This window comes from Anomaloglossus baeobatrachus, chromosome 2, assembly GCF_048569485.1.
Source record: "Anomaloglossus baeobatrachus isolate aAnoBae1 chromosome 2, aAnoBae1.hap1, whole genome shotgun sequence".
Taxonomy (NCBI): Eukaryota; Metazoa; Chordata; class Amphibia; order Anura; family Aromobatidae; genus Anomaloglossus; species Anomaloglossus baeobatrachus.
This window is the reverse complement of record NC_134354.1, coordinates 354,729,957-354,751,134: the sequence shown is the minus strand read 5'-3', so window position 1 is coordinate 354,751,134 and position 21,178 is coordinate 354,729,957. Positions and strand designations below refer to the sequence as shown.

The following is a 21,178-nucleotide window of genomic DNA, read 5'->3' as shown; positions in this document are numbered from 1 at the left end:
ATATGAAATTCTTGGTTTTGTTGCCAACTGATAATATATTTTGGCTTCCATCACCAAAAGAACTACGATTTTGGGTTTCTTTTTTATTGACCATTTTAGCAGAAAACATAATCCCATATTATAAAAATCCTGTTTGTTTCAAAATTTATAGTTCCTTTAAATACAAAAGCAAACGACTAAACTATGTAGAAAAAAGTAACACATTCAATGTAAACTTCCATTTAAGCAAAATCCCTTTGTAGGAATAAAACTGGTAAAATATGTAATAAAAATTGTAAATGTTTCATTAACCAAAAATACTTTCCTTCAGCAATAAAAAGGCCCGTCAGTCACAATTCTGTTCTGATAGCCAATACCCAGTAACTTTCCATCAGGTTTCATAGAGTAGTGGTCATCACGTCTGCTTAACACGCAGAAGGTCCTGTGTTCAATCCCCAGTAAAACCAATCTGTTCTTGGTGTTGAAATAATACCTAATTAAACTACAATATATGAAGTTCTTGGCTTTGTTGCCGAGTGATGGGATGTTTTGGCTTCCATCACCAACAGAGCTACGAATTTGTTTCTTTTTTCCCCTGGCGGTCAAAACTCGTCTCTAATTGCCATTACTTTGCAGGATTTCAAAGGTTTCATAGTGTAGTTTTTATCACAACTGCTTCACACGCAGAAGGTCCTGGGTTCAATCCCCAGTGAAACCCATGTGTTCATGGTGTTGTAATAATTCCATATCAACCTGCAATATATAAAGTTCTTGGCTTTGTTGCCGAATAATGGGATGTTTTAGCTTCCATTACCAACAGAGCTACGAATTTGTTTTTTTTTCCACCTGGCGGTCAAAACTCGTCTCTAATTGCCATTACTTTGCAGGATTTCAAAGGTTTCATAGTGTAGTGGATTTAAGCTAAATCCCTTTGTAGGAATAAAACTGGTAAAATATGTAATAATAATTGTAAATGTTTCATTAACCAAAAAAAATTTTTGTGGTTAAAAACATAATCCCATATTATAAAAATCCTATTTGTTTCAAAATATATAGTTCCCATAAATACAAAAGCAAAAGACCAAACTATGGAGAAAAAAGTAACACATTCAATATAAACTTCAATTTAAGCAAAATCCCTTTGTAGGAATAAAACTGGTAAAATATGTAATAATAATTGTAAATGTTTCATTAACCAAAAATACTTTCCTTCAGCAATAAAAAGGCCTCGTCAGTCACAATTCTGCTCTGTTAGCCAATACACAGTAACTTTTCGTCAGGTTTCATAGTGTAGTGGTCATCACGTCTGCTTAACACGCAGAAGGTCCTGGGTTCAATCCCCAGTGAAACCAATCTGTTCTTAGTGTTGAAATAATACGCTATCCAACTACACTATATGAAGTTCTTGGCATTGTTGCAGAATAATGGTATGTTTTGGCTTCCATCACAAACAGAACTACAAATTATTTTATTTTTTTTCCCCTGGCGGTCAAAGCTCGTCTCTAAATGCCATTACTTTGCAGGATTTCATAGGTTTCATAGTGGAGTGGTCATCACGTCTACTTCACACGCAGAAGGTCCTGGGTTCAATCCCCAGTAAAAACAAGCCATTTTCGCTGTTGAAGTAATTTGCTATCAACCTGTATTATATGAAATTTTTTGTTTTGTTGCCAACTGATAATATATTTTGGCTTCCCTCACCAAGAGAACTACGATTTTGGGTTTCTTTTTTATTGACCATTTTACCAGAAAACATAATCCCATATTATAAAAATCCTGTTTGTTTCAAAATATATAGTTCCTTTAAATACAAAAGCAAACAACTAAACTATGTGGAAAAAAGTAACACATTCAATGTAAACTTCCTTTTAAGCAAAATCCCTTTGTAGGAATAAAACTGGTAAAATATGTAATAAAAATTGTAAATGTTTCATTAACCAAAAATACTTTCCTTCAGCAATAAAAAGGCCCCGTCAGTCACAATTCTGCTCTGCTAGCCAATACACAGTAACTTTCCATCAGGTTTCATAGAGTAGTGGTCATCACATCTGCTTAACACTCAGAAGGTCCTGCGTTCAATCCCCAGTAAAACCAATCTGTTCTTGGTGTTGAAATAATACTCAATTAAACTACAATATATGAAGTTCTTGGCTTTGTTGCTGAATGATGGGATGTTTTGCCTTCCATCCCCAACAGAGCTACGAATTTGTTTTTTTTTCCCTGGCGGTCAAAACTCGTCTCTAATTGCCATTACTTTGCAGGCTTTCAAAGGTTTCATAGTGTAGTGGAAATCACGTCTGCTTTACATGCAGAAGGTCCTGGGTTCAATCCCCAGTGAAACCCATGTGTTCTTGGTGTTGAAATAATACTCTATCCAACTCCAATATATGAAGTTCTCGACTTTGTTGCCGAATGACGGTATGTTTTGGCTTCCATCACAAACAGAACTACAAATTATTATTTTTTTTTTCCCCTGGCTGTCAAAACTCGTCTCTAAATGCCATTACTTTGCAGGATGTCACAGGTTTCATAGTGGAGTGGTCATCACGTCTACTTCACACGCAGAAGGTCCTGGGTTCAATCCCCAGTAAAAACAAGCCGTTTTCGCTGTTGAAGTAATTTTCTATCAACCTGTAATATATGAAATTCTTGGTTTTATTGCCAACTGATAATATATTTTGGCTTCCCTCACCAAGAGAACTACGATTTTGGGTTTCTTTTTTATTGACCATTTTAGCAGAAAACATAATCCCATATTATATAAATCCTGTTTGTTTCAAAATATATAGTTCCTTTAAATACAAAAGCAAACAACTAAACTATGTGGAAAAAAGTAACACATTCAATGTAAACTTCCTTTTAAGCAAAATCCCTTTGTAGGAATAAAACTGGTAAAATATGTAATAAAAATTGTAAATGTTTCATTAACCAAAAATACTTTCCTTCAGCAATAAAAAGGCCCCGTCAGTCACAATTCTGCTCTGCTAGCCAATACACAGTAACTTTTCATCAGGTTTCATAGAGTAGTGGTCATCACATCTGCATAACACGCAGAAGGTCCTGAGTTCAATCCCCAGTAAAACCAATCTGTTCTTGGTGTTGAAATAATACTCAATTAAACTACAATATATGAAGTTCTTGGCTTTGTTGCCGAATGATGGGATGTTTTGGCTTCCATCCCCAACAGAGCTACGAATTTGTTTTTTTTTCCCTGGCGGTCAAAACTCGTCTCTAATTGCCATTATTTTGCAGGCTTTCAAAGGTTTCATAGTGTAGAGGAAATCACGTCTGCTTTACACGCAGAAGGTCCTGGGTTCAATCCCCAGTGAAACCCATGTGTTCTTGGTGTTGAAATATTCCCCTATCAACCTGCAGTATATAAAGTTCTTGGCTTTGTTGCCGAATAACGGGATGTTTTAGCTTCCATCACCAACAGAGCTACAAATTTGTTTTTTTTCCCCTGGCGGTCAAAACTCGTCTCTAATTGCCATTACTTTGCAGGATTTCAAAGGTTTCATAGTGTAGTGGTTATCACGTCTGATTCACACGCAGAAGGTCCTGGGTTCAATCCCCATTAAAACCAATCTGTTTTTTGTGTTGAAGTAATTTCCTATTGACTTGTAATATGTGAAATTCTTGATTTCGTTGCCAAATGACAATACATTTTGGCTTCCATCACAAAGAGAACTACGATTTTGGGTTTCTTTTTTATTGACCATTTTAGCAGAAAACATAATCCCATATTATAAAAATCCTATTTGTTTCAAAATATATAGTTCCCATAAATACAAAAGCAAAAGACCAAACTATGGAGAAAAAAGTAACACATTCAATATAAACTTCAATTTAAGCAAAATCCCTTTGTAGGAATAAAACTGGTAAAATATGTAATAATAATTGTAAATGTTTCATTAACCAAAAATACTTTCCTTCAGCAATAAAAAGGCCCCGTCAGTCACAATTCTGCTCTGCTAGCCAATACACAGTAACTTATCGTCAGGTTTCATAGTGTAGTGGTCATCACGTCTGCTTAACACGCAGAAGGTCCTGGGTTCAATCCCCAGTAGAGTTGAGCGCGGTTCGTGGTTCGTGGTTCTCCAGTTCTAGGCTCGAGTGATTTTGGGGCATGTTCTAGATCGAACTAGAACTCGAGCTTTTTGCAAAAGCTCGATAGTTCTAGAAACGTTCGAAAACGGTTCTAGCAGCAAAAAAACAGCTAAATCCTAGCTTGGTTTCTGCTGTAATAGTGTAAGTCACTCTGTGAATCACACTATTATGACATTTCAGTGTATAGTTTGCGTGAACAGCGCCTTCAGATCACTGCTGTTTGTATAATGGCGATCGCCATTTTTTTTTTTTTTTCTTGTCTTCCTTCCCTAAGACAAGGGGCGGGCCAGCATGTCAGCCAATCCCAGACACACACACAGCTAAGTGGACTTTGAGCCAGAGAAGCAACGGCATGTGTGATAGGATGTCCATGTCACATGTCCCTGCATTATAAAACCGGACATTTTTTTCCAGGACGGCATTATCTGCCTTCTGCGTCTTTGGTGTCAGACATCACTGTCGCAGCTCCGTCCTTCTGAGTCCTATAGCCGATACAGCTGTATGCGCTGCATACACAGCGTTAGACAGCATAGGGAGAGCACTTTATAGCAGTCCTTTTAAGGGCTCAAACCGGCAGGGTCAGAGTTAAGGTGACAGGTCCTGAAAACAGTGCCAGCGTCTGTGCAGCCAAGGTCAGGGATTTCCTCCCTGCATTTCACCATTAGGAGGGAATAGAAAGGCAGGCTTCCATTCCACTACCCAGAGCACCAAAATCCTGCCACTGTACCCTCTTGTCCTCTGCACACTCCAACTCATAACTAAGCCATTATACTAGCAAACACTCAGTGTACCTAGTGGCATCCTATCTGTGGCTATTGGACTTTGCTATAGTCCCACTAGTGCAAAGACATTTGCAGAGCACGTCTGCCTGCATTGCACACTCCAACTTTTTTAAACTAAGCCATTATACTAGCAAACACTCAGTGTACCTAGTGGCATCCTAAACGTGGCTATTGGACTTTGCTATAGTCCCACTAGTGCAAAGACATTTGCAGAGCACGTCTGCCTGCATTGCACACTCAAACTTTTTTAAACTAAGCAATTTTACTAGCAAACACTCAGTGTACCTAGTGGCATCCTAAACGTGGCTATTGGACTTTGCTATAGTCCCACTAGTGCAAAGACATTTGCAGAGCACGTCTGCCTGCATTGCACACTCAAACTTTTTTAAACTAAGCAATATTACTAGCAAACACTCAGTGTACCTAGTGGCATCCTAAACGTGGCTATTGGACTTTGCTATAGTCCCACTAGTGCAAAGACATTTGCAGAGCACGTCTGCCTGCATTGCACACTCAAACTTTTTTAAACTCAGCCATTATACTAGCAAACACTCAGTGTAACTAGTGGTATCCTAAACGTGGCTATTGTACTTTTGTCAATTCACAGTATTGGAACGTTATTTGCAGCACGTCTGCCTGCATTGCACACTCAAACTTTTTTAAACTCAGCCATTATACTAGCAAACACTCAGTGAACCTAGTTGTATCCTAAACGTGGCTATTGTACTTTTGTCTATTCACAGTATTGGAACGTTATTTGCAGCACATCTGCCTGCATTGCACACTCAAACTTTTTTAAACTCAGCCATTATACTAGCAAACACTCAGTGTACCTAGTTGTATCCTAAACGTGGCTATTGTACTTTTGTCTATTCACAGTATTGGAACGTTATTTGCAGCACGTCTGCCTGCATTGCACACTCAAACTTTTTTAAACTCAGCCATTATACTAGCAAACACTCAGTGTACCTAGTTGTATCCTAAACGTGGCTATTGTACTTTTGTCTATTCACAGTATTGGAACGATATTTGCAGCACGTCTGCCTGCATTGCACACTCTAACATTTTTAAACTCAGCCATTATACTAGCAAACACTCAGTGTACCTAGTTGTATCCTAAACGTGGCTATTGTACTTTTGTCAATTCACAGTATTGGAACGTTATTTGCAGCACATCTGCCTGCATTGCACACTTAAACTTTTTTAAACTCAGCCATTATACTAGCAAACACTCAGTGTACCTAGTTGTATCCTAAACGTGGCTATTGTACTTTTGTCTATTCACAGTATTGGAACGATATTTGCAGCACGTCTGCCTGCATTGCACACTTAAACTTTTTTAAACTCAGCCATTATACTAGCAAACACTCAGTGTACCTAGTTGTATCCTAAACGTGGCTATTGTACTTTTGTCTATTCACAGTATTGGAACGATATTTGCAGCACGTCTGCCTGCATTGCACACTCTAACTTTTTTAAACTCAGCCATTATACTAGCAAACACTCAGTGTACCTAGTTGTATCCTAAACGTGGCTATTGTACTTTTGTCAATTCACAGTATTGGAACGTTATTTGCAGCACATCTGCCTGCATTGCACACTCAAACTTTTTTAAACTCAGCCATTATACTAGCAAACACTCAGTGAACCTAGTTGTATCCTAAACGTGGCTATTGTACTTTTGTCTATTCACAGTATTGGAACGTTATTTGCAGCACATCTGCCTGCATTGCACACTCAAACTTTTTTAAACTCAGCCATTATACTAGCAAACACTCAGTGTACCTAGTTGTATCCTAAACGTGGCTATTGTACATTTGTCTATTCACAGTATTGGAACGTTATTTGCAGCACGTCTGCCTGCATTGCACACTCAAACTTTTTTAAACTCAGCCATTATACTAGCAAACACTCAGTGTACCTAGTTGTATCCTAAACGTGGCTATTGTACTTTTGTCAATTCACAGTATTGGAACGTTATTTGCAGCACATCTGCCTGCATTGCACACTCAAACTTTTTTAAACTCAGCCATTATACTAGCAAACACTCAGTGAACCTTGTTGTATCCTAAACGTGGCTATTGTACTTTTGTCTATTCACAGTATTGGAACGTTATTTGCAGCACATCTGCCTGCATTGCACACTCAAACTTTTTTAAACTCAGCCATTATACTAGCAAACACTCAGTGTACCTAGTTGTATCCTAAACGTGGCTATTGTACATTTGTCTATTCACAGTATTGGAACGTTATTTGCAGCACGTCTGCCTGCATTGCACACTCAAACTTTTTTAAACTCAGCCATTATACTAGCAAACACTCAGTGTACCTAGTTGTATCCTAAACGTGGCTATTGTACTTTTGTCTATTCACAGTATTGGAACGATATTTGCAGCACGTCTGCCTGCATTGCACACTCTAACATTTTTAAACTCAGCCATTATACTAGCAAACACTCAGTGTACCTAGTTGTATCCTAAACGTGGCTATTGTACTTTTGTCAATTCACAGTATTGGAACGTTATTTGCAGCACATCTGCCTGCATTGCACACTTAAACTTTTTTAAACTCAGCCATTATACTAGCAAACACTCAGTGTACCTAGTTGTATCCTAAACGTGGCTATTGTACTTTTGTCTATTCACAGTATTGGAACGATATTTGCAGCACGTCTGCCTGCATTGCACACTCTAACTTTTTTAAACTCAGCCATTATACTAGCAAACACTCAGTGTACCTAGTTGTATCCTAAACGTGGCTATTGTACTTTTGTCAATTCACAGTATTGGAACGTTATTTGCAGCACATCTGCCTGCATTGCACACTCAAACTTTTTTAAACTCAGCCATTATACTAGCAAACACTCAGTGTACCTAGTTGTATCCTAAACGTGGCTATTGTACTTTTGTCAATTCACAGTATTGGAACGTTATTTGCAGCACATCTGCCTGCATTGCACACTCAAACTTTTTTAAACTCAGCCATTATACCAGCAAACACTCAGTGTACCTAGTTGTATCCTAAACGTGGCTATTGTACTTTTGTCTATTCACAGTATTGGAACGATATTTGCAGCTAGTCTGCCTGCATTGCACACTCAAACTTTTTTAAACTCAGCCATTATACTAGCAAACACTCAGTGTACCTAGTTGTATCCTAAACGTGGCTATTGTACTTTTGTCAATTCACAGTATTGGAACGTTATTTGCAGCACATCTGCCTGCATTGCACACTCAAACTTTTTTAAACTCAGCCATTATACTAGCAAACACTCAGTGTATCTAGTTGTATCCTAAACGTGACCTATTGTACTTTTGTCAATTCACAGTATTGGAACGTTATTTGCAGCACATCTGCCTGCATTGCACACTCAAACTTTTTTAAACTCAGCAATTATACTAGCAAACACTCAGTGTACCTAGTTGTATCCTAAACGTGGCTATTGTACTTTTGTCTATTCACAGTATTGGAACGTTATTTGCAGCACGTCTGCCTGCATTGCACACTCAAACTTTTTTAAACTCAGCCATTATACTAGCAAACACTCAGTGTACCTAGTTGTATCCTAAACGTGGCTATTGTACTTTTGTCTATTCACAGTATTGGAACGATATTTGCAGCACATCTGCCTGCATTGCACACTCAAACTTTTTTAAACTCAGCCATTATACTAGCAAACACTCACTGTACCTAGTTGTATCCTAAACGTGGCTATTGTACCTTTGTCAATTCACAGTATTGGAACGATATTTGCAGCACGTCTGCCTGCATTGCACACTCTAACTTTTTTAAACTCAGCCATTATACTAGCAAACACTCACTGTACCTAGTTGTATCCTAAACGTGGCTATTGTACTTTTGTCTATTCAGACTACTGCAAATCTATGTGCAGCACCTCTGCATGACAACCTCCTGCTCTGTTTTTAATAAGCTATAATGATAGCAAAAATACTGCCATTTAGTGGCATCATAGAACTGGCTGTTGTATTCCATTAGTGCCCCACTTGTGACAAGCTATTTCTAGCATCTCTACATCACACCCTCATGCACATTTTGCTACGCTAATGTTATAGCAAACTCATGGAATTCATTGCTGCATTTCATAATTCGGAGGGATAGAAAGTCAGGCTTCCTTTAGCTTTTCCTTCTGTTCATAGACAGCATCTCCAAGACAAATTTCCCCTTCACGTCTAAGTGTGGAGAGGCAGCGAGTGCGCATGCGTGTGCCGATGTACCCCAGCTGCAGCCTAATTACAGTGTTTTGCGTAGTGAGTATGCTCAGCCTGACTGTGTTATTCCTGACGCTAAGTCTTCTTTTCGGGATACAGCGCATGCTCCCACACTAAGTGTGAAAAGCCTCTTTGCACAGGTGCTTGCATTCCGTGCCGGGTCTAAGTCCTGTTTTGTGCCTAGACACCATGCTAAAGCTGATAGTCTTTTTTCAGAGACTGTATTTCATGCTACTGAGCATGCTCAGGCACTTCCTGCATCAGAGACTAGGTCCGGTAATGAACTCTTTGGCCCTGGCACTGATGTGGGGGTCCCATATAGACCACAGGGCATCAGGTGTCCTCCCAAATGGCTTGCAGAGGCCCACACCTATGACTTGTCACCGCATTATTGATGGTCAGACGATGACTGGTGAGGTGTTTGGGTCATGGCAGCCATGAGGTCATCATTGAAGTTGCGTTTCCAAATAGGACGCTAGTTATGCCACTCATGACGTGTCACTCTACTTTTGTCTCCAGGAGGTGCATTGTGGTTCACCCTGGTTTGGGGCGGACCCAGGTTATAAAAGGGGCTGGAGCCAACAAGGAGGTGCGCAGTCTTCTATTATGCTCCGAAAGAGCACACCTCCATGTGTTGAACCCATTGCGGCTTTAGGCCAGAGGTAGGCAGGGATAGGGTGGTGGATGCAGGCCACCACCACAGTTGGTAACGCAGAACGGTTAAGACCAGCTCCTGTCCTAACAGTCCTGCTTGTGCAGCCCAGTGGCATTAACAGGCCTGCTGCTGCTGATGCGCCTGCTGTCCACAGGTGTGGCCCCTACGCACATGGTCAGCGTACTCAATGGCCCCTGTGTTGTTAACAGGGAGTTCCTGGGCTGGGTGGGCATGTGGACCCTGTGACGCTAACAGGGCTCCCAGTCTCCAGATCCGAATGGCGTCTAACTCGGTTCAGGCTACTATTAGTTTCATAGCTACACAGCTCTGTATCCTCCACCAAAACTTCAAGTTGCCAACCTCTCCTTTTCCAACTGGGAGCACGGTGGACACTGACTGCTGATGGGGATATATACCTTTGTCTTTCTTTTCTTATTAATTTTCGTTATATAGCGGTCACAGATTATATACCACTTTATCCAAATCTGCCAGTCCCACTGTAACAGATGTTGTTTCTTCAGCAAATGTTACAGTTGCTTAACCACCAAATCCACGGACCAAAGCTTTTTTCCCCTTTCCAACACACCTGTTCCCCTTTCCAACAGCATCTGTCCTTTTTCAACTCATTTTGGGATATGACCAAAAGTGCAACTGTGCAGGGACACCGTACTCAACGCCATCTCAGCACAGCAGCCATCCCTCGGTCCCTCCGATGTGGACAAGTAAAAGACCATTTCCTCCTATCCATGACAAAGCGTTGAGATTCACTCTGTGCAGCACTGGTGTTTAGTGGAGAAGTAGATCTAAGATTGCGTACCACATTCTGCAGATACTCCTGTATACGTGCGTCTATTTCTATGGCAGGAATTAGTTCGCCAAATTTTGTCTTGTACCGGGGATCTAACAGTGTGGCAACCCAGTATTCAGGATTACTTCAAATTCATACAATCCGAGCGTTATGTAGGTAGTGCAGCAAGAAGGCGCTCATGTGTCTTGTGCATCCAGGAGGACCAAGTCCTTGGTGTGTTGGTGGCAGAGAGGTGAGAATCGTGCATCCTTCCTCTGCCCTCTACCCACAACCTCGCACAACCGAAATGTGAGCAAGCTCTCACTCATCTGCTGAGTCTTCCATGCCCATCGCCAGTTCGTCCTCCATTTCTTCATGGGCTCCTGCACTTTCATCAACACTTTTTGCTGATACTATGCGCCCTTGTTAATCCCTCTCCCTCACCATGACTGCCGCCTAGGTGCCGCTGACCATCTGGACCTCGTAGATCTTGTTATCCCTTCCGCATATGACTCCTCCTGTACTTCCTCCCCTTCCTCTTGTCCCAACACCTGACTCCGAATAATAATTACAGTGTGCTCCATCATGTAGATGACCAGAATTGTCACGCTGAGAATGACATTGCCAGTGCTAAACATCTTCGTCGACATTTGTGAACTGTGTAGCAGGGTGCATAGGTCCTTGATCTGACACCACTCCAGCAGCGTGATCTGCACCACCTCTTGATCAAGTTATCCCAGGCTATATGTCATACCGTATTTCAGCAGGGCTCTGCGGTGCTGCCACACACGCTGCAACATGTGCAGATTCAAATTCCTGCGTGTGGGCACATCGCATTTCAGGCGTTTAACCACCAGACCTAAAGACTTCTGTAGCGACGAAAGTTGTTGAGCTGCTGTGTACGCACGATGGAAGTGAGCAGATAGCGAGCGTGCACGCTGCACAAGGCCATGTAGGCCGTGATGGTGTTTTAAAAATTGCTGGAGAATTAGGTTCAACACGTGAGCCATACAAGGCACGTGTGTCACATTGCCCTGACGATGGCCCGCAGCCAGGTTTGCATCATTGCCGCACACGGCTGTTAAGTCACCAACGGAGTCCGCTCCGTCAATTTGTACTACGGTCGCCAGGTTACAACGTGTTCCTTTCATGAATAGTGCTGATGATGGGAGAGGAGTCGATGCCAGCGGCGCAGGTGGACGCAGGTTATGCTCACCCACTGGGCTGCATTACCTTGACAGATGCAGAATCTCTGGCTGAATGTAGCTGGTGGGTATCTCACAGATGAAATACCATCATTCAGCTACAACCAATGGGAAGACACCACACCCTTTTTTATGCCCATCCTGTCTGCAGACCACTGCCAGACATAGCTATGAACCTCTGGTTAATTTTACCCCCAGTTCAGTTTTATGATTTTGTGTGCTTGTTACCTGACTACTTTTCCTGCTTGCTGTTTATGTACCTTGTTGGCCGATCCGCATTTCACCTCTGCTTGTTTTCTGATTAAGTCCTGGCCGTCCCATTGTGTTCCTGTTCCTCAATTAATGTTTTGACCCTGCCTGACTCCTATTCTCTGGAATAGCGGTGTGACTCACATTTCCCATACATTTCAAAGTAAAACTTTGACCGCCTGATGGCATTGAGCTCTGCTGCCAGCATAGTAAGGAGGTGTGTGGTAGTCCTTGTGCGCAGTTGCTTGGAAGGGTGGCCTGACCACACAGGGTTTGCGCCAAGGTGGAGGACCCACACGAGGTTGAAGAGGCAGAAGCAGTGTATTAACTTCTACATACAGAACAAGGATTGAAACAACTCGTGGGGACGGCAAGACTTGTACAGCAGACCCTTCTCCATCTCTCACCATAGTTTGCCAGTGCCCAGTCAGCGACATGTAACCCTATCCATGCTTACTGGTCCAAGTATCGGTGGTGAAATGCACCTGTTCACACACAGAGTTTCTCAAGGAAGCGGTGATGTTGTGTGCGACATGCTGGTGTAGCGCAGGCGCACCTTTCTTAGAGAAGTAGTGGCGACTGGGCATTTGGTACTGGGGCACAGTGACAGACATAAGGTCTCTAAAATCCTGTGTGTCCACCATGCGGAAAGGCAGCATTTCCGTAGCCAAGAGCTTACAGAGGGATAAAGTAAACCTCTTAGCTTTGTCATGGGTCGCATGAAATGGCCTTTTATTTGTCCACATCTGAGGGACAGAGATCTGGCTGCTGTCTGTAGATGGTGTTGAGTAGGGTGTCCCTTGAAAAATGCAGGTTTGTGAGGAAAGTGCAGGCGGAGACATGATGTTGCCTTCATCTTGCCTTCAGATCTGTTCATCTTGTATCATTTTTAAAAAACACAGCAAGCAAGGGTTACTCCAAGCGGAGCCTCCCTTTTTTCCAAAAATTGTGCCCCACACACACCCACCCATTCAGTGGCAGCACTTGTGACCTAGTTGCAAACAGGATGTTTTGATTTGCATCAAGCACATTCCAAATCCACAAGCATTTACTCTCCCCAGGATGACACAGGGGTAGTAAATTCCTTGTGGATCCATGACTTGTTCATTTTGATGAACGTCAGTCTGTCCACGTTGTCACTGGACAGACGCGTGCGCTTATCTGTCAGCACACACCCAGCAGCACTGAAGACACGTTCAGAGACAACGCTGGCAGCTGGACACGACAAAATCTTCAAGGCGTAACTGAAGAGCTCTGGACATTTTTCTAGATTTGAAGCCCAAAAGGAGCAAGGCTCCATTTGAAAAGTCATTGCATCGATGTTCATTTGGAAATACTCCTGGAAGAATCACTCCCTTCACCTGCACGGTTGTTTGGTGGAAAAGCCGAGCTAAGATCGAGTAACAGCTTCTGCTGATACTCCTGCATACGTGCGTCCCTTTCTATGGGTGGAATTATGTCACAAAATTTGGACTTGTACCGGGGATCTAATAGTGTGGCAAGCTAGTAGTCATCATCACTTCTAATTTTGACAATACGAGGGTCATGTTGGAGGTAGTGCAACAAGAAGGCACTCATGTGTCTTGCGCAGCCATGCGGACCAAGTCCACCCTGTGTTTGTGGCATAGAGGTGCTAACCGTTCTTTCTTCCTCTGACATCTCCACCCAACCTCTTTCAACTGAAATTTGACCAAGCTCCCCCTCATCTGCTGAGTCTTCCATGTCCATGGACAGTTCCTCCTCCATATCTTCATGTCCTCCTGCACCTTCCTCAACATCTCGCCTGCTACCATGCGCCCTTGTTGATCCCTGTCCCCCATGGTCCCATGCCTGCCGCGTTGGTGATGATGAACGTCTGGACCTTGGTGATGTTGTTGTGTCTTGCGCATATGAATCCTCCTGTAGTTCCTCCCCTTCCTGTTGTCCCACCACCTGACTCCGAATAGTGTTTAGCGTGTGCTCCAGCATGTAAATGACTGGAATCGTCATGATGATAATGGCATTGTCAGCGCTAAACATATTCGTCGCCATGTCGAAACTGTGCTGAAGGGTGCATAGGTCCTTGATCTGAGATCACTCCATCAGGGTGATCTGCCCCACCTCTGCATCTCGTTGGCCCAGGCTATACGTCATGACGTATTGCACCATGGCTCTGCGGTGCTGCCACAGTCGCTGTAACATGTGGAGAGTTGAATTCCAGCGTGTCGCCACATCGCATTTCAGGCGATGAACCGGCAGGCCGAAAGACTTCTGGAGCGATGCAAGTCCCTCAGCTGCGGCGCTTGAACGGCGGAAGTGAGCAGACAGTTTTCGTGCCCTGTTCAGAAGGCCATCTAGGCCGGGATAGTGTGTTAAAAATTGCTGGACGACAAGGTTCAACACGTGAGCCATACAAGGTACGTGTGTCACCTTGCCCAGGCGAAGGGCCGCACCCAGGTTTGCAGCATTGTCGCACACGGCCTTACCAGGCTGCAGGTTGAGTGGAGACAACCATTTATTAAACTCGGACCGCAGAGCTGACCACAACTCCTCAGCTGTGTGACTCTTATTCCCAAGACATGTCAAGCTAAAGACCGCCTGATGCCGTTGCGCTCTGCTGCCAGCATAGTAATGAGGGTTGCGTGATTCCTTCTGCGCAGTGAGAACGCTGGTGGCCTGACCAGGCAGGCTTGGGGCGGAGGTGGAGGACCCAGATGAGGTGGAGGATGCAGAAGCAGTGGCGGAACTTGGACAGACAGAGGATTGACACACAAGTCGTGGGGACGGCAAGACTTGTGCAGCAGACCCTTCACCATCTATCACCATAGTTACCCAGTGGCCAGTCAGCGACATGTAACGTCCCTGTCCATGCTTACTGGTCCAAGTATCGGTGGTGAAATGCACCCGTTCACACACCCAGTTTCTCAAGGAAGCGGTGATGTTGTGTGTGACATGCTGGTGTAGCGCGGGCACACCTTTCTTAGAGAAGTAGTGGCGACTAGGCATCTGGTACTGGGGCACAGCGACAGACATAAGGTCTCTAAAATCCTGTGTGTCCACTAGGCGGAAAGGCAGCATTTCGGTAGCCAACAGCTTACAGAGGGATAGAGTCAACCTCTTAGCTTTGTCATGGGTCGCAGGAAGTGGCCTTTTATTTGACCACATCTGAGGGACAGAGATCTGGCTGCTGTGTGTAGACGGTGTTGAGTAGGGTGTCCCTTGAAAAATGCAGGTTTGTGAGGAAAGTGCAGGCGGAGACATGATGTTGCCTTCATCCAACGTTGGTGCTATCGATGTTTGAGAGAGCTGTACACAATCACTTGTTTCCCCTTCCAAACCAACTGACGACCTACCAAGCAAACTGCCTGTTGCGGTTACAGTGGTGGAAGTTGTGGGTGGAAAAACAGGTGTGACAGCTGTCCCCACAGTCCTAGAAGATGACGAGCGCGCGGATGCACTGGAAGGGGCAGGCGGTGGATGGTTGGCTCCGCTAGGCCGCATTGCAGCACGGTGAGCTTCCCACCAGGCCATATGATATTTATTCATGTGACGATTCATGGAAGAAGTTGTCAAACTGCTGAGGTTTTGACCTCTAGTAAGATAACCATGCCAAATGTTACAGATCACATAATTTGGGCGATCTTTTTTTATGTCAAAAAAGGACCAGGCTAGGCAAGGCTTAGAGGCCATGCGACCTGTTGATCCACCCCGAATAATGCTCAGAGGCAGAGTGGTGGCTGAGGATGCAGTTGTAGACGTGCTACCAGTGCTCCGACTGTGTCCAGGAAGGCGCAAGGTTACTTCGACGTCGGTTGCATCCTCCTCCACCGCCTCTGTTGACCTCCTCGAGTGTCTGACTGTGAGTTGACAGTAGGTGGGATCTAGGACTTCATCATCAATTGTTGTGTTTGCACTCCCCTCCCCCTCAGACCGAGCCTCTTCTTGCCCTGACCGAATATTTAAGTTGTCATCCCAATCGGGTATCTGAGTCTCATCTTCATCAGTATGTTCCTCATTGTCTATAACCACAGTTGTTGGAAAGGCAGCATTTTGGTAGCCAACAGTTTGCAGATGATGAAAGTCAACCTCCAAGCCATGTCATGCCCTTCTAAAAGCATGTAAAACACAGCGAGGGGACTCCAACCACAGTCTCCCTCGTTTCCACTAACTGGGCCACACACACCCCACTTGACTGACATCAGTTGAGCCCCCTTTTGAAAAAGAAAAAGATGCTTTGCATGAAGCACTCTCAAAAATACACGTGCCTTTCCCGTCCCCTGGCTGACCCAGGGGAAGAAAAGTCCTCTGAGAGCCATGATTTGTTCATTTTGGGTCTTTTAGAAACACAGCGAGGGGACTCCAACCACAGTCTCCCTCGTTTCCACTAACTGGGCCACACACACCCCACTTGACTGACATCAATTGAGCCCCCTTTTGAAAAAGAAAAAGATGCTTTGCATGAAGCACTCTCAAAAATACACGTGCCTTTCCCATCCCCTGGCTGACCCAGGGGAAGAAAAGTCCTCTGAGAGCCATGACTTGTTCATCTTGGTTCTTTTACAAACACAGCGAGGGGACTCCAACCACAGTCTCCCTCGTTGCCACTAACTGGGCCACACACACCCCACTTGACTGGCATCGGTTGACCCCCCCTTTTGAAAAAGAAAAAGATGCTTTGCATGAAGCACTCTCAAAAATACGCGTGCCTTTCCCGTCCCCTGGCTGACCCAGGGGAAGAAAAGTCCTCTGAGAGCCATGATTTGTTCATTTTGGGTCTTTTAGAAACACAGCGAGGGGACTCCAACCACAGTCTCCCTCGTTTCCACTAACTGGGCCACACACACCCCACTTGACTGACATCAGTTGAGCCCCCTTTTGAAAAAGAAAAAGATGCTTTGCATGAAGCACTCTCAAAAATACACGTGCCTTTCCCGTCCCATGGCTGACCCAGGGGAAGAAAAGTCCTCTGAGAGCCATGACTTGTTCATCTTGGTTCTTTTAGAAACACAGAGAGGGGACTCCAACCACAGTCTCCCTTGTTTCCACTAACTGGGCCACACACACCCCACTTGACTGGCATCGGTTGACCCCCCCTTTTGAAAAAGAAAAAGATGCTTTGCATGAAGCACTCTCAAAAATACGCGTGCCTTTCCCGTTCCCTGGCTGACCCAGGGGAAGAAAAGTCCTCTGAGAGCCATGATTTGTTAATTTTGGGTCTTTTAGAAACACAGCGAGGGGACTCCAACCACAGTCTCCCTCGTTTCCACTAACTGGGCCACACACACCCCACTTGACTGACATCAGTTGAGCCCCCTTTTGAAAAAGAAAAAGATGCTTTGCATGAAGCACTCTCAAAAATACACGTGCCTTTCCCGTCCCCTGGCTGACCCAGGGGAAGAAAAGTCCTCTGAGAGCCATGACTTGTTCATCTTGGTTCTTTTAGAAACACAGCGAGGGGACTCCAACCACAGTCTCCCTCGTTTCCACTAACTGGGCCACACACACCCCACTTGACTGACATCAGTTGAGCCCCCTTTTGAAAAAGAAAAAGATGCTTTGCATGAAGCACTCTCAAAAATACACGTGCCTTTCCCGTCCCCTGGCTGACCCAGGGGAAGAAAAGTCCTCTGAGAGCCATGACTTGTTCATCTTGGTTCTTTTAGAAACACAGCGAGGGGACTCCAACCACAGTCTCCCTCGTTGCCACTAACTGGGCCACACACACCCCACTTGACTGGCATCGGTTGACCCCCCCTTTTGAAAAAGAAAAAGATGCTTTGCATGAAGCACTCTCAAAAATACACGTGCCTTTCCCGTCCCCTGGCTGACCCAGGGGAAGAAAAGTCCTCTGAGAGCCATGATTTGTTCATTTTGGGTCTTTTAGAAACACAGCGAGGGGACTCCAACCACAGTCTCCCTCGTTTCCACTAACTGGGCCACACACACCCCACTTGACTGACATCAGTTGAGCCCCCTTTTGAAAAAGAAAAAGATGCTTTGCATGAAGCACTCTCAAAAATACACGTGCCTTTCCCGTCCCCTGGCTGACCCAGGGGAAGAAAAGTCCTCTGAGAGCCATGACTTGTTCATCTTGGTTCTTTTAGAAACACAGCGAGGGGACTCCAACCACAGTCTCCCTCGTTGCCACTAACTGGGCCACACACACCCCACTTGACTGGCATCGGTTGACCCCCCCTTTTGAAAAAGAAAAAGATGCTTTGCATGAAGCACTCTCAAAAATACACGTGCCTTTCCCGTCCCCTGGCTGACCCAGGGGAAGAAAAGTCCTCTGAGAGCCATGACTTGTTCATCTTGGTTCTTTTAGAAACACAGCGAGGGGACTCCAACCACAGTCTCCCTCGTTGCCACTAACTGGGCCACACACACCCCACTTGACTGGCATCGGTTGACCCCCCCTTTTGAAAAAGAAAAAGATGCTTTGCATGAAGCACTCTCAAAAATACACGTGCCTTTCCCGTCCCCTGGCTGACCCAGGGGAAGAAAAGTCCTCTGAGAGCCATGATTTGTTCATTTTGGGTCTTTTAGAAACACAGCGAGGGGACTCCAACCACAGTCTCCCTCGTTTCCACTAACTGGGCCACACACACCCCACTTGACTGACATCAGTTGAGCCCCCTTTTGAAAAAGAAAAAGATGCTTTGCATGAAGCACTCTCAAAAATACACGTGCCTTTCCCGTCCCCTGGCTGACCCAGGGGAAGAAAAGTCCTCTGAGAGCCATGACTTGTTCATCTTGGTTCTTTTAGAAACACAGCGAGGGGACTCAACCCACAGTCTCCCTCGTTGCCACTAACTGGGCCACACACACCCCACTTGACTGGCATCGGTTGACCCCCCCTTTTGAAAAAGAAAAAGATGCTTTGCATGAAGCACTCTCAAAAATGCGCGTGCCTTTCCCGTCCCCTGGCTGACCCAGGGGAAGAAAAGTCCTCTGAGAGCCATGTCCACATTGTCAGTGGACAGACACGTGTGCTTATCTGCCAGCAGACCCCCAGCAGCACTGAAGACAGGTTCCGAGAGAACGCTGGCTGCAGGACACGACAAGATCCCCAAGACGTACGTGGCGAGCTCAGGCAATTTATCAAGATTGGAAGCCTAAAATGAGCATGGCTCAAGTTGCACAATAATGGAATCGATGTTTCCTTGCATATACTCATATATCTGTGTGTCCTCCTCTTTTTCCTTGTCCAGCTCATTTGTTTTCACATGAGTATATGTCCTTGTCACTTTCCCATGTGTTGTGAGTTGTTTGTGACCTTTTGGACACCTTTGAGGGTGTTTTCTAGGTGTTTTTCTGTGTTTGTTATTGCCTCCCATTGTTTCCTATTGGCTCGAGTTCGGTTCGTCGAACGTTCGAAGAGCCGAACTTGAACGGGAGCTCCGTTCGGCGAACCGACCTCGAGCCGAACCGGGACCGGTTCGCTCATCTCTAATCCCCAGTGAAACCAATCTGTTCTTAGTGTTGAAATAATACGCTATCCAACTACAATATATGAAGTTCTCGGCTTTGCTGCCGAATGACGGGATGCTTTGGCTTCCATCACAAACAAAACTACAAATTATTTCTTTTTTTCCCCTAGCGGTCAAAACTCGTCTCTAAATGCCATTACTTTGCAGGATTTCACAGGTTTCATAGTGGAGTCGTCATCACGTCTACTTCACACGCAGAAGCTCTTGGGTTCAAACCCCAGTAAAAACAAGCTGTTTTCGCTGTTGAAGTAATTTGCTATCAACCTGTAACATATGAAATTCTTTTTTTTATTGCCAACTGATAATATATTTTGGCTTCCATCACCAAGAGAACTACGATTTTGGGTTTCTTTTTTATTGACCATTTTAGCAGAAAACATAATCCCATATTATAAAAATCCTGTTTGTTTCAAAATATATAGTTCCTTTCAATACCAAAGCAAACAACTAAACTATGTGGAAAAAAGTAACACATTCAATGTAAACTTCCTTTTAAGCAAAATCCCTTTGTAGGAATAAAACTGGTAAAATATGTAATAAAAATTGTAAATGTTTCATTAACCAAAAATACTTTCCTTCAGCAATAAAAAGGCCCCGTCAGTCACAATTCTGCTCTGCTAGCCAATACACAGTAACTTTCCATCAGGTTTCATAGCGTAGTGGTCATCATGTCTGCTTAACATGCAGAAGGTCCTGCGTTCAATCCCCAGTAAAACCAATCTGTTCTTGGTGTTGAAATAATACTCAATTAAGCTACAATATATGAAGTTCTTGGCTTTGTTGCCGAATGATGGGATGTTTTGGCTTCCATCCCCAACAGAGCTACGAATTTGTTTTTTTTTTTTCCCTGGCGGTCAAAACTCGTCTCTAATTGCCATTACTTTGCAGGCTTTTAAAGGTTTCATAGTGTAGTGGAAATCACGTCTGCTTTACACGCAGAAGGTCCTGGGTTCAATCCCCAGTGAAACCCATGTGTTTTTGGTGTTGAAATAATCCCCTATCAACCTGCAGTATATAAAGCTCTTGGCTTTGTTGCCGAATAACGGGATGTTTTAGCTTCCATCACCAACAGAGCTACGAATTTGTTTTTTTTCCCCTGGCAGTCAAAACTCATCTCTAATTGCCATTACTTTGCAGGATTTCAAAGGTTTCATAGTGTAGTGGTCATCACGTCTGCTTCACACGCAGAAGATCCTGAGTTCAATCCCTAGTGAAACCCATCTGTTTTTGGTGTTGAAGTAATTTCCTATCGACTTGTAATATTGTAATATGTGAAATTCTTGGTTTTGTTGCCAAATGACAATACATTTTGGCTTCCATCACAAAGAGAACTACGATTTTGGGTTTCTTTTTTATTGACAATTTTAGCAGAAAACATAATCCCATATTATAAAAATCCTATTTGTTTCAAAATATATAGTTCCCATAAAAACAAAAGCAAAAGACCAAACTATGGAGAAAAAAGTAACACATTCAATATAAACTTCAATTTAAGCAAAATCCCTTTGTAGGAATAAAACTGGTAAAATATGTAATAATAATTGTAAATGTTTCATTAACCAAAAATACTTTCCTTCAGCAATAAAAAGGCCCCGTCAGTCACAATTCTGCTCTGCTAGCCAATACACAGTAAATTTTTGTCAGGTTTCATAGTGTAGTGGCCATCACGTCTGCTTAACATGCAGAAGGTCCTGGGTTCAATCCCCAGTGAAACCA

At 43.8% G+C, this 21,178-nt stretch overlaps 4 non-coding genes across 4 annotated transcripts; all 4 read left to right on the top strand.

Moving 5' to 3' along the window:
- Positions 1 to 1,258: 1,258 nt before the first annotated feature.
- TRNAV-AAC (transfer RNA valine (anticodon AAC)) lies at positions 1,259 to 1,331 on the top strand. The gene has a single exon. It is a non-coding gene; the product is annotated as a tRNA-Val (tRNA).
- Positions 1,332 to 2,249: 918 nt separating this feature from the next.
- TRNAV-UAC (transfer RNA valine (anticodon UAC)) lies at positions 2,250 to 2,322 on the top strand. Its single transcript has one exon. It is a non-coding gene; the product is annotated as a tRNA-Val (tRNA).
- An 18,037-nt stretch (positions 2,323 to 20,359) lies between these two features.
- On the top strand, positions 20,360 to 20,432 carry TRNAV-UAC (transfer RNA valine (anticodon UAC)). The gene has a single exon. It is a non-coding gene; the product is annotated as a tRNA-Val (tRNA).
- Positions 20,433 to 21,105: 673 nt separating this feature from the next.
- On the top strand, positions 21,106 to 21,178 carry TRNAV-AAC (transfer RNA valine (anticodon AAC)). The gene has a single exon. It is a non-coding gene; the product is annotated as a tRNA-Val (tRNA).